The sequence below is a fragment of the Malus domestica genome, chromosome 13 (genome assembly GCF_042453785.1).
Source record: "Malus domestica chromosome 13, GDT2T_hap1".
Lineage (NCBI taxonomy): Eukaryota > Viridiplantae > Streptophyta > Magnoliopsida > Rosales > Rosaceae > Malus > Malus domestica.
Window position 1 is genome coordinate 8,087,782 of NC_091673.1, and position 13,306 is coordinate 8,101,087.

The 13,306-nt window shown below is 37.5% G+C and overlaps 1 pseudogene; it reads right to left on the reverse strand.

The window, feature by feature from the left end:
* Positions 1-8,675: 8,675 nt before the first annotated feature.
* Positions 8,676-10,104, reverse strand: LOC139190303 (geraniol 8-hydroxylase-like; annotated as a pseudogene).
* Positions 10,105-13,306: the final 3,202 nt, after the last annotated feature.

Genomic DNA, 13,306 nt, shown 5'->3' on the forward strand with positions numbered 1-13,306 from the left:
CCAGACATACACAATGCCAGACAAAATGACTTGATAGAGCACCAGTGGGCATTGAAATAAGCTGAAGATAATTAAGTTCATTTAGTGTGTTTTTTATTATTTGGTATGTTTATGTAATTTTATTTGGTGTGTTTTATTTTAGTTCATTTAGTAAGGTTTTTATTATTTGGTATGTTTATTTAATTTTATTTGGTGTGTTTTATTTTAGTGAGGTTTTTATTATTTGGTGTGTTTATGTAATTTTATTTGATACGTTTTATTTGGTGTTCATTTCGTGAGTTTTTTATTTGGTGTGTTTATGTTATTTGAATAAAGATTCTCTTATAGTATAAATATATTACCATATTAAATAAATTTACTCTCACTTTAAATAAAGTACTAAATTCAATAAATTGGAAACAACATAAAATACTCAATTAAATAAATAATAAATTACAACCCAAGGTGATTGGAAAACTATGGGCTCCGATTACAAAAAGTACTCTATTCATCATCACTTAACCAATTTGTGCTGCTAGGACCATATCCTCTTACTCTCGCTTCTCTTGCACGCCTCCTACGCACCACATCCTCTTTCTCCGACTTCCAAAAATATTTAGAATTTGGAGACTTCCCTTCTAAAGACATGTTCATAATCTCACGATCTCGTTGTGCCATTCTTTCTTCTCTAACCAGTTCCCTTTCTTGCCTAAGGAGCTATCTTTCTCTCTGATTAGCTTGAAATTCTCTCTCAACAGCTGCAACTTTTGCCTCATCTCTAGCCTTATCAGCCTCAATTCACTATGGCGAGTAAGTTCTTCCATGTACTTTGCATAATCATGCTTGGAAGCACTTACTTTTCTCTTTGAAGCGTTCTTACCTTGAGGCCTAATTGGATAACGGGTCGAACCCGACGCTTGTTCAGGGAGGGGCGTTTCGGGCACTTCTTCTGCATCATCTTCATGCGAGCCATTATCAAGTGTAGAGTATAGCGGGGTGCTGTTCATGACAACTTCTGGACCAACATGCACAACTCTGAATTTAGGACAATCTTTGACAATATTCCAACATTCCCACCGGTTGAATGATTTATTTTTGGTTTTGCTTTTGGCACCATACCAAGCTTGTGCTTGAATTAGCTACACAGTGGGGGAGAGGAAATAATTATAATCAAAATAGGTAACAAATAAATAATACAAACAAAAAATTATAATCAAAGTATGTAACAAATAAATAATACAAACAAATAATTATAATTAAAGTAGGTAACATAATACAAACAAATATTATAATTAAAGTATGTAACAAATAAATAATACAAACAAATAATTATAATTAAAGTATGTAACAAATAAATAATACAAACAAAAAATTATAATTAAAGTATGTAACAAATAAATAATACAAACAAAAAATTATAATCAAAGTATGTAACAAATAAATAATACAAATAAATAATTATAATTAAAGTATGTAACAAATAAATAATACAAACAAATAATTACAATGTAAATTTGGGTATAGTACAAACAAATAAATAATATATTGTTACCTGATCCGTGTAATTTTCCCCACTTCGAAGATTACTACTAGTTTGTGCCAAGACGTCTCTCCAAATACTAAACGATTGGCTAAGTAATTTCCAACGACTAGACATCGATTCTTTGGTTCTACTCCCACCCATTTTTTCAAGATAATTGGTATGAATAAGACTCCACATTTCTCGCAACTGCATCTCATTACCCGTACGCGAACTATGCGTAACTTCAACCCAGCTAGTACATAATGCAGCATCTTCAACAAGCGTCCAATTCGTACCTGCATCAGTAGTCATTTTGTTGAAAAAAATTGGATTGAAACTTTGAGAGAAAGATAGGAATGTGATTGAAAATAGTTGAGAAAGTATGAAATTGTGGTGTAAAGTAGATGATAATGAGAAGGTATTTATAGAAAAGTAGAAACATTTTTTAAAAAAAAAATCAGATATTTTTTTGGATTTTTTACAATTTTACAATTTTTTTATTCAAATAATTATTCTCTGCCATTGGATTTAAAAAAATTTGAATTCTAACATTTCAGATTGTGCCACGTGTCATAACGGTAACTTTTCTTAATTTTAAAACAATTTTTTATTTATTTAGAAAGCATATTAATATCGATCGTTGATCTCAGATCGAACGGTTGATATTAAATAAGATTTTTTTTAATTTTTTTACCGTTGAGATCCAACGGCCAAATTAAAGAGCTGTTGAGATCGAACGGACTATGGGAAGCCACGTGGCTTCCCAACGGTAACTTTTTGGTTTGAAAAGTCGGCTGACTTTTTTGAAAACTGGTCGGGCGACGCGCCCCTACGCAGGAGTGGGGTGCACGCGCCTGACAAAAAAAAAATAAAAAAAACGGTCTGCCGCCAGCGCTGGCGTCACACCCACTCGGGCTCTTAGGTTATGAAGAGTTGATAGGCCCGGAGCTCGGGCTCCACCTCTGCTCGGGCTCCTTCAATGCTGGAGCAAATTCACAGGGCCTCGGGCCATTTCCTCTCCCCTGTCCCTCGAGCAAGTTCCATGGGTGGACCTGCTCTTAACTAAGAATTAGGGGTAAAAGACTGTTTACTACCTTCATGTTTCGTGGTTTTCAACATTTAGTACATTAAGTTTTTTTCGTCTCAGAGTCATACCTAAAGTGTAAATTTTGGGACAGTCTCATACATCCGTTAGTCAAACTGTTAAATGTGCCGTTAATTATGACGTGGCGCCCATGTGGACAATGACTGGGCGCCACGTGTTAGCCATGTTTTTTTTCTTCTTTCTTTTTCTTCCTTTGACTGCAACTTTTTTTCTTCTTCTTCCTTCTCATTCTTCCTTCCTCCTTCTTCCTTCCTCCTTCTTCCTTCCCCTTCTTCTCTTTCTTCCTTCTTCTTCCTTCTCCCTTCTCCTTCTCCTTCTTCTTCCTCCGAATCTGGGGAAGTTTCATTTTTTTTTCCTTCTTCCTCCTCCTTCCTCTTTCCTCCTTCCTTCTTCTTTCTTCCTTCTTCCTTCTTCCTTCTCCTTCCTCCTTCTTCCTTCCTCTTCTTCTTCTTCTTCTTCCTCTGAATCTGCCGAGATTCGATTTTTTTTCTCCTTCTTCCTTCCCCCTTCCTCCTTCTTCCTTTTTCCTTCCCCTTCTTCTCCTTCTTCCTTCTTCTTCCTCCGAATCTGGGGAAGATGAAGGTTTTTTTTTTTTTTTTGAGGAAGATGAAGAAAAAGGAAGAAGGAAGACGGAGAAGAAGGGGAAGGAAGAAGAAGGAAGGAAGAAGGAGAAAAAAAAGGAAGAAGGAGGAAGAAGGAGAAAGAAGAAAAAAAAAAGTTGCAGTCGGAGGAAGAAGAAGAAGAAGAAGAAAGAAGAAAAAAGAAGAAAAAAAAAAGCCGAATCTGGGCAGATTTAGAGGAAGAAGAAGAAGAAGAAGAAGAGAAAGGAAGAAGGAAGGAGGAAGGAGGAAGGAGAAAGAGAAAAAAAAAAAACTTCCCCAGATTTGGAGGAGGAAGAAGAAGAATAAGAAGGAGAAGTGGAAGGAAGAAGGAGGAAGAAGGAGGAAGAAGAAGAAAGAAGAAGAAAAAAAAAACCGAATCTGGGCAGATTCGGAGGAAGAAGAAGGAAGAAGGAAGAAGGAGGAAGGAGAAGGAAGGAGGAAGAAGGAGGAAGAAAAAAAATAAACTTCCCCAGATTTGGAGGAAGAAGAAGGAGAAGGTAGAAGGAAGAAGAAGGAAGAAGGAGAAGAAGGGGAAGAAAGAAGGAGGAAGGAAGAAGGAGAAGGAGGAAGAAAAAAAAAGTTGCAGTCGGAGGAAGAAGAAGAAGAAGAAGAAGAAAGAAGGAAAAAAAAAGTGGCTGACACGTGGTGCCCAGTCATTGTCCACATGGGCGCCACGTCATAATTAACGACATATTTAACATTTGACTAATGGATGTATGAGACTATCCCAAAATTTACACTTTAGGTATGACTCTGAGACGAAAAAACTTGATGTACTAAATGTTGAAAACCATGAAACATGAGGGTAGTAAACAGTCTTTTACTCTAAAAATTTATATTTGTAAATAGTAGTTAACCTTGCTCTTGCATTTCTTTCTTCCAAACGGACTACGTTTGCATCTCTGAACCTATGGTTACTTTTGATTCTGTTCCTTCTACTTATTGGAATTCATTAGGTCTCTCTTTACTTATTGTCAATAACAGGGGTGATTTATTGCCTAATATTTGGGTTTTGTGTTCTACGTACTATTGTTCTCCTACTGTGATTTCTTCTTGAGGGCAACAAGTTACTTTTTAGACTTCTTTTGAATGTGTTCTTTCTCAGTTTACCGTTGTTTATGCGGTTACTACCTCGACTCTTCGTCGTGATTTATGTTGTGACCTCTTAAATATCCGTTCTAATACTACAATGCAGTGGATGGCAATTGGTGACTTTAATGCTATCATTGGAATGCATGAGCAAATGGGTGGTTACTTACCTGCTTGAACTTCGTGTGAGGACTTTTACAGTATTACTGAGCTTTGTGACTTTACTCAGATGGATACTACTGGTGCTTTTTACACTTGGACTAATTGTTGGAGTGTCCGTGGTTGCATGGAGAGGCGTCTTGATCGGTTTCTTTGTGACACATGTTGGTTACAATCTTGGCCTTCTATTAGTTGTTCAGTTTTACCCAGGGTTGTTTATGATCATGATTGTCTAGTTTTCTCAGCTTTTGCTATTCGTACTGGAGGTCCACGACCTTTTTGGTTTCAGTCCATGTGGACTTTACATTCATAATTTTCTGATTTGGTTGCTAAGTGCTGGCAATCAACTATTGCCTTGGGTGTCCCATGCTTGTTATGTTGGAAAAGCTTAAGGCCTTTAAGTGTTGTCTTCAAGATTGGAACTCTAATGTTTTTGGCGATGTCCAAAGAAATGTCACTATTGCTAAGGAGATACAAGGCACAGCTAATGGCAAAATGATTTAGTCAAGAAGAGGGCATTGACTATGGAAAGACTTTTAGTCCTATTATTAAACCAACAATAACGAGACTAGTTCTGGCCTTATCATCACACTTTTTATGGACTTTAAACAATTAGATGTGAAAAATGCTTTCCTTCATGGCATATTGCAAGAAGAGGTCTACATGGCACAACCACATGAGTTTGTTGATACCAAACATGAAAACTATGTTTGCAGATTACATAAATCACTATATGGATTGAAACATGCACCAAGGGCCTGTAATGAGAGGTTCACCAATTTTCTACCATTCTTGGGGTTTAAATCTACATATGCAGATTCATCATTGTTTATAAAAACTGTTGACAGTTCTGTGGTGATCTTGTTTTCATATGTTGATGACATAATCATAACAAGAAGTGCTACATAAGCTATCACTGAAGTTATTAAATCTCTTACTAAGGAGTTTGATATAAAAGACTTGGGACCACTTCACTATTTTCTGAGGATTCAAATTGTGCAAAAGAAGAATGGCTTGTTTCTTTCCCAAGACAATTATGTTACCGACTTGTTAACTAAATCTGAAATGCGACTATCCAAACCTTGTGCTACTCCATGTTTGCCATACAACAGACTACTCACAGATGATGGAAAACCTTACAATAATATTTCACTGTATATGAGCTTGGTTGGTGCCTTATAATACTTGACATTCACTAGACCTGACATTGCTTTTGCAGTGCATCAGGTCTGTCAATTTATGCAAAGACCAATGGAATCACATTTTATGGCTGTCAAAAGGATTCTCAAGTACTTAAAGGCTACTCAAGGTTGTGCTATTCAGTATGTCAGAGGCTCCCTTAATATAACTGCATATAGTGATGCAGATTGAGCTGGAGATCCTAATTATAGAAGATCAACTACTGGAATGGTGGTGTTCTTGGGTTCTAATCCCATTTCATGGATGTCAAAGAAACAGAACACTGAATCTAGATCATCAACTGAGGTTGAATATCGGGTATTATCTATTACAGCTACTGAACTGGATTGGATCAAGTGTTTGATGAATTTCTTGCAGATAAACCACTACTCTTTTGTGACAACTTGTCTGCTATAACACTGACTTGCAATCCAATTCAACATCAAAGAACAAAACACATTGAGGTTGATGTACATTTTGTTCGAGAAAGGGTAGCAAAACATCAATTACAGGTGCACTTTGTGTATTCAAATGAGCAGTTTGCTGATATACTTACCAAATGGCTCTCTGCAGCAATTTTCTAGACTCATTGTGCCAATCTTAGGCTCAATTTCTTTGCCCCTGAGCTTGAGGGGGCATTATGAGTATTAAGATCCTATGACTGTGAATTAGACATGTGTCAAGAGATTATAGAGTTAGTTAAGTTTGTTATAGTGTAGCTTAGAGTGTAAGCTACCAATGCAAATATATATACCTTGTAACAAACATTTGTAACTAATAAGAAAGATAACACAATTCTCTAAACTCTCTTCTCTCTCTCTACTTTCAATCTTCAATCTTTCTCTCCTTCTCTCTTTCTGCATAATCTTCTTCATCAACATTCTCAATGGTTTACATAAGTAAGGGAGTTGAGCAATGTCGGATTCCTCAATCGGTTTTCCTTTTACGATGATCTGCTTTAGCTCCGCTTGAGCTTTGGACAATTTTTCTAGGTTGCTGAGTAGCTCAGCCATTGCCCATTCCAATGTGGATGACGTTGTATCTGCTGCCGCAACAAATAGGTCCTGTAGTGAAACAAAGAGAAGTGCAATTCACTTGTCCCGCTTATATATATTGAAGAAGCACTACAAGAAAAATGAGTATACAACAACCCTAAAGATCACTTAATTTGTATGTAACAAAATCAAAACTGTGACATAGTACAGACTATGAACAGCACATAGAGATATTCACAAGATCGCCCACGTGCTTGATGCTATAATAAATAGTAGTGTGTTGATGACGAACAAGTAAAAAATTAAAAACTACTTACATCAGCTCAACCTATCATCTTTCTAGATGAAATTCGTCTGTTTACTAGAGAAATAATAATACAATACATGACCAATTTTAGACCATACCAGTGAAGAAAATATTGATAATATCGGCGATATTTCGCCGATATTATCGTTTTTTTTGGGGTCCGATATTTTTTTAACTATCCAAATTGTTTTCGTCAAAATATCGCGATATTTTGGCACTGTTCAAATCGGAGAAGAACGCCGGAGCAAATTAACCGAATCCCTAAATCCCCAAATTCGATTTCAAAGCAAATGAACTGATGAATCCCTAAATCCCCAAATTCGAATTCAAAGCAAATGAACTGAATCCCTAATTCCTAAATCCCTAAAATCGAATTCAGTACAAAAATGGTGCAACATGCAGAAAATTCGAAATATGTACAAAAATTAAATTACAAGCCGAGAAGAATATGGTAGTAGGAGCCTGGGAACGTCGTCTTCCTCACGAATCCAAGACGGCTGGGACAACGTTGTGCTCCTCACCGACGACTACGATGAATTCCGGTCCATCGTCCGGTGTCCGTTGCCTCCGCTCAGTTTCTCCACAACCGTTGATTTGCGATGACGCGACAGTTACGACTCGACGACTGCGACTAACGACACGGCTTCTCCATGGAACAAGGTGGTTTAGAAGGCGGTTATGGAGTGGTGTCGACGACTGGGTTTAGGGCGGGTGAGATGGGAGGAGCAGAGGGAGACGCGGACGAGGAGGATCGAGAGATGGATCGAGATTCGAGAGATGATGTCTCTGTGTGTGTGTGGAAGAACTGGAGAAGGGGGAAGGGTGAAGACTGAGAACAATTACAGGAAGGGAGAAGACTCAGAGAGAGAAGAGAGAGAAGGAAGGATCGAGACGATTCGAGAGAGAAGGAAAGATTGAGGATGTGTGTGTGTGTGTGTGTGTGTGTGGCACACAGTTTTGTATGAAACCATGGTTTTGTGTGTGTGTGTGTGTGTGTATGGTTATGTGTGTGTGTGTGTGTTATCCGAGAGAAAAAGAAAAAAACTTTGAGGGTGTGTGTGTGTGGCACATGGTTTTGTATGAAAGAATTGGAAGTGACTTTGCACAGAAGAACCAAATATTCTGTCAGAGAAGAACAAAAAAATCTACTTACTTTATCTTCTTCTCCACGTGAAGACCTAATTCTGTCAGAGAAGAACCAAAAATGCAATGTATAAAGTGTAAAATATTGTACTAATTCATTATATATAAATGATTATGGTGTGTTTAGACCTCTTTCATTAATTACTACATATTTTCTACACTCACAATGTTTGTCAGCTCGCTATATAATCAACTTGATAATGTTAAATCCATCATGCAATGCATTTCCTTCCAATTTTTGTGATAAACTAATAGATAATTGACTAAATAAATATCCTGCAAAGTTTCAATAAAAATTTCCAAGTTTTTCTTACAATTTCCGTGGTTTCCATGTAATTTTTATCGATATCGATATTATCCCGATATTTCCATCAATATTTCCGTGTTTTTAGACTACCGATATTTCCGATATTTTCTTCCTTGGACCATACACAACACTAATAATTACCTAGTGGCGACTCGCGCGTAATTCTTAATTACCTCTAAGCAATTTTTAGTATAAACATATTATCGATTCAAAGAATAAGTTCATCAAGATCAAGAACAACGAGGCTAGCAGAGAGTAGACAACTAACCAGGAACAGATGTTGTGTTGAATTATAAGTGTTGAGCTGAAAAGCTTAGAATAAGATTGTTTAAATTGGTGTATTCACTTGTGCAAAATAATGCCAAGTGTAAAATTAAGTTTTGTAAAAGGTCATGAGTGCCATGTGTTGGTTGATCCATGTGATTAGGTAGATGAGTGACTAAGATGAAATGTAGTGTATGTGTGGTCCCAAGTTCAAGGCCATCAGTTATGTAAAAGCATGTGCTTCGTGCTCTTTCAATTTACACAGAAAATATTCCTCTGCAATTAGACAGAGAGAAGAAGAAAACTATTCATCTTCCATTGTGTTCTTCAGTTTTTGCTCTTTGTTCAGCTCTCTCTCTCCAGTTCAAAACTCTTGAATTCATACACACTAACATGTTGAGTTTCATCCATGTCCATATCCTCATTTTTCTCTTCACTAATGTTAATCAGGGTATCTATAACATATCATTAGTCATGATATAATCAAGCTCTTTTCTTGATTCAAACCGTTGCATCATCAAGCAGTTGAAGAGGTCAAACATCTTCTGGAAGTGATCAGTCATACGGCGTCGTATCCCCTGGGGATCAATCTTTTTCAGCACAGGAAAATAGTCAGCCAAGTTAGGTTTCCCAGCCTCTTCAAAGATACTCCACACCAACTCCTTGAACTCTCTCGCCCTCTCACTATGTGGGTCCGCTAAATCCACAGAGAAGACAGTACGCGACAGCAAATTGAGCGAAGTTTTGAAAGCAGCCCTACCGATATCAACCACCTCACCTTTTACAGCGCTTTCATTGCCATCGGATATGAGTTCTTGCACTTTTAGGTGACGGTTGGCTTAATTGATGTCGAGAATTTTGGTGATGAACAATTGCGAGTTACATGTTTTGCGAAGATTTCTCCATGTAGCTGAAACCGGTGTCCAAGCCATGCTGTACTTGGAATGTTTACAGGCTTGGACCGCATCTGGGATGGTTTGGTTGCAAAAAAGTTGGTCATGGGTTCGGAGGACTTCTTTGGCGACGAATGATGAAGAAATTACCACTGTCGTTATTTGGCCGAGTTGCAAGGTCATTATGGGGGCCATAGCGTTGTGAAAGCTTTAGTGAGAGAGAGATGGGGTTTGTTGCCAAGCTCTAAGAGATTGCAATGAAGGGAAGTGGGTTTGGTCCAGGTGGAAGCCTTTTGGTAATTGATGATCTTCTTTCTTGTGAATAATAGATGGTGTAAATTGAGATCCATGCAACCATTAGACCTAGTAGTATGCAACTCAAGATGTTCATCTCTGATCTCTCTCTCGCCTCTTTCTCCTAAACCTTAAGTTTTTGGTATAATTGTTGGGATAGACAATGAATGTTGCGCATATATCGAAAATGAAAAGTGACAGGGCGCCTAGGGACTTAATTATTCTTGCCGTCCATTCTAAATGAGCTCATGCACGACTGCTCCTAAGATTTCTCGTAACCATCTATTAATCCTTCAAAAGTTATATAATCTATATATAAGTTGTGTGCCGTCTTGAAAAAGAAGCCATTTAACAAAAGGACGAATATAATCGAAATAATTTATGCATATTGTTCTCCATTCCCATGCATCTAGAATTTTGGACAAAAGATAGAGGATATGGACATCTCGTGGGACAAAAGTCAGAAAAAAACAATTGCAGATAAAAGAAAGGTGTTGGCGCCAGTGCCTAATTTATAAGAGAGAGCTGGACAACTTGCCGGGTATATCAACCAAAAAACCTATAAAATCTCCAATTTTCAATTTTCAATTTTTTTGTTTTAAATTTCTGCCATGTTTGAGTTCACTGATCATCTATCTTAAAGAATTTTCTTCTTAGACGAGAGTTCAATGGCGGGCCTTGTTAGCTAAAACTTACGATTCCTTCAAGAAAAAGAAAGGTAAAAAAAATTAAACAAGGTTTAGGTGTTCAGTTAACATCTAATTCTTGTCTTTGCACATCCATTATTTCATTTATAAATGTAAACCTAGAAAAATACCTTTTTATTAATAGAAAAGTGGGAAATTCACATACAAGATATCAGGTAAAAAGGTCAATACAATATGAGTATAAAATTGAAAAGGGATGTGTTATCCACACACCCCTTTTTACTTCTCACACACCCCTTGTTAATTTCTGTCCATTGATCTTCTTCAATTCATCTTATCCGACGGCCGAAAATCAAAAAGGTGTGAGAGGAGTAAAAAATGGTGTGTGGATATCACACCCCAATTGATTATTATGGTCGGTCATAGTGTTTCAATTGACATAGAAAAGTCTTGTTAGAAAGCTTAAAACTATCCCAATTCTTGTAGGATTTAATTCAGATTATCCTAGTCATTGTGGAACTGGAAGTCTATTTTGCTGATGTACTTTTAATATGTTTGGATCCTATGGTGATTCTAATATGAGAATTATTAGGATTGATTTCTTATAAATATTGGTCACTGCTTTCACAAAACGTACACTCGATATCAAATCTATTGTTAGTTTGAGTACTTTTGGTTTTGCAAGAGAGAATGTACACTTGACATCGAACTAAGACCTATTGTTAGTTTGAGTACTTTGGGTTTTGCAAGAGAGGAGAATGTGCACTATTTAGAATTCTGCTTTGGCTTCTTCTTATACTGCTTTTACGGGTTAGTTTGTCATTGTGTTTATCGAATTGTGATTTTAATACTTGTATAAATTTGTGGTTCATGAGCTTAATCTCTTAACTTTTACTTTTGATAAGTTTAGTCTTACATGTGGTATCGGAGCCTAAGATTGTTGCTCTTGAATTCAAATTGAAAGTTTTGACACTAAAACAGTAAAAGATTTGATAGTTAATTAGCATGGATCAAATTTTGTTTGTGAGGAAATCTATAGGGCTTTCAAAAGGTTTTATCTCGAATTCTTTTTTATCAAAACCTTTCTACTCAGTTTCGAACATTTGTTATACCATGTCATTTTGTCTGTAAAATTGAGTGTCGTGCATTGATTATATTTTGTTAGATATTATATAATATGTTGATGCACAAAACCGGGGCGGTCTTGGAACAACGTAAATCCGACCGTGAATCTGCACAAACGCTCAAGAACACGAAGAACACAAAGAACACAAGGATTTTATCGTGGTTCATCACAATGTTTGGGCTACGTCCACACTGTAATTGATTCTGTTTCTCTTTAATTGTATGGATACAAGTGTTTGAGGGGAAGTCCCCCAGAGAGAGAAGAGAAGGGAGAGGAGAGCCTCGGTGGTGTGAGGACTCTCTCTCAAGGCTTCTAGCCTTTGTTTTCAGCTCTAGCCCTTAGAAATGAGGACTTAAGACTTCTTTTAGAATGAGGGGGAGTCCCCTTTTATAGAATAAAGGGCTCCTCCTCTTTTACATTTGTCGTGGGCTTAATGTGTGAGGCCCAAATACGAAGCCCAAGGCCCAAATACGAGGCCCAAATATATGGTACCAACAGGAGTCCCCCAAGTCTTCAGTCAAGAGAGTCTTTTGGCTGGAGACTTCAAATTCAATCCATGTACGGGCCGAAGTGGCTAGATGTCTTGAACCAGTACTCAACCTAAGGCAATGCTCAACATAAAGCAATACTCGGCTAAAGGTATCACAAAATTACGAGACTACTCGGCTGGAGGCGATGCTCGTTGCGAGGCTGCTCGGCTAGAGGCTATGCTCGCGGCGAGGCATTTGCTCGGCTGGAGGCGATGCTCATTGCGAGGCGGCTCGGCTAGAGGCTATGCTCACTGCGAGGCGGCTCGGCTCGTGGTATTCCTTATTGCAAGTATCTACTTTATGTCGACATGCACTCAGTATGAGTTGATTCTCGACATGACTCGGGTCTGCTTGTCGGGTTCACATATTGGGTCTATATGTCAGATTTGCGGATCAGGTCCGCAAGTCGGGTCTTTGAATTGGGGCCATACGTAGGGGCATCAAGTTGGGACTATCTGTAGGGTAATCGAGTTGGGTCCGGGCACATAGGTGTCCCAATAAGCGAATGTCCGAGCAAGTGGGTGTCTGGTCAGGCAAGAGATCAATGTTGATTAGTAGAGCTGGTTGCTCGATAATTCCTGACAATAAATGACAGCATAAGTATGATTGTATAATGAATAAATCGAATTGACACAATTTGTCAAGGCAGAATATTGTACGATGTGCCTACTACAAATAAATGATTTATTCAATTGTGTGGTAAATCACACGTTGCATAAGTGAAATAATTAGCTGAAACAATGGGCAATGAATAAATATTTGCACAAATAAATGCTTATATAAATATGCGCGATCCGACTAGGATTAGTGATATATATATATATATATATATATATACACACACACACACTTGTGAAAGGTTGTGTGCCCATAATTATGCCACGTGACTAGCCATTGTCTCAAGGTAATAGCCTTTGATGCAATAGTATATAATATATTGATCAGTTCGGTGCATGTGTTTAGCACATGCAATAGATGGAGTTATGATCATTTACAATGATTAAGTACTGACTTTCTGTCAGCACAGTACATTTAATATGGTGTTACATGGCATATAAGTGATGCATTTGTATTGCACTACGCATACTGATATTGGTATGTGCATAGCAGACTTAAGTTTACAACAGCATTATTTAATAAAAGCACAAGCACGCGGCATATGCGG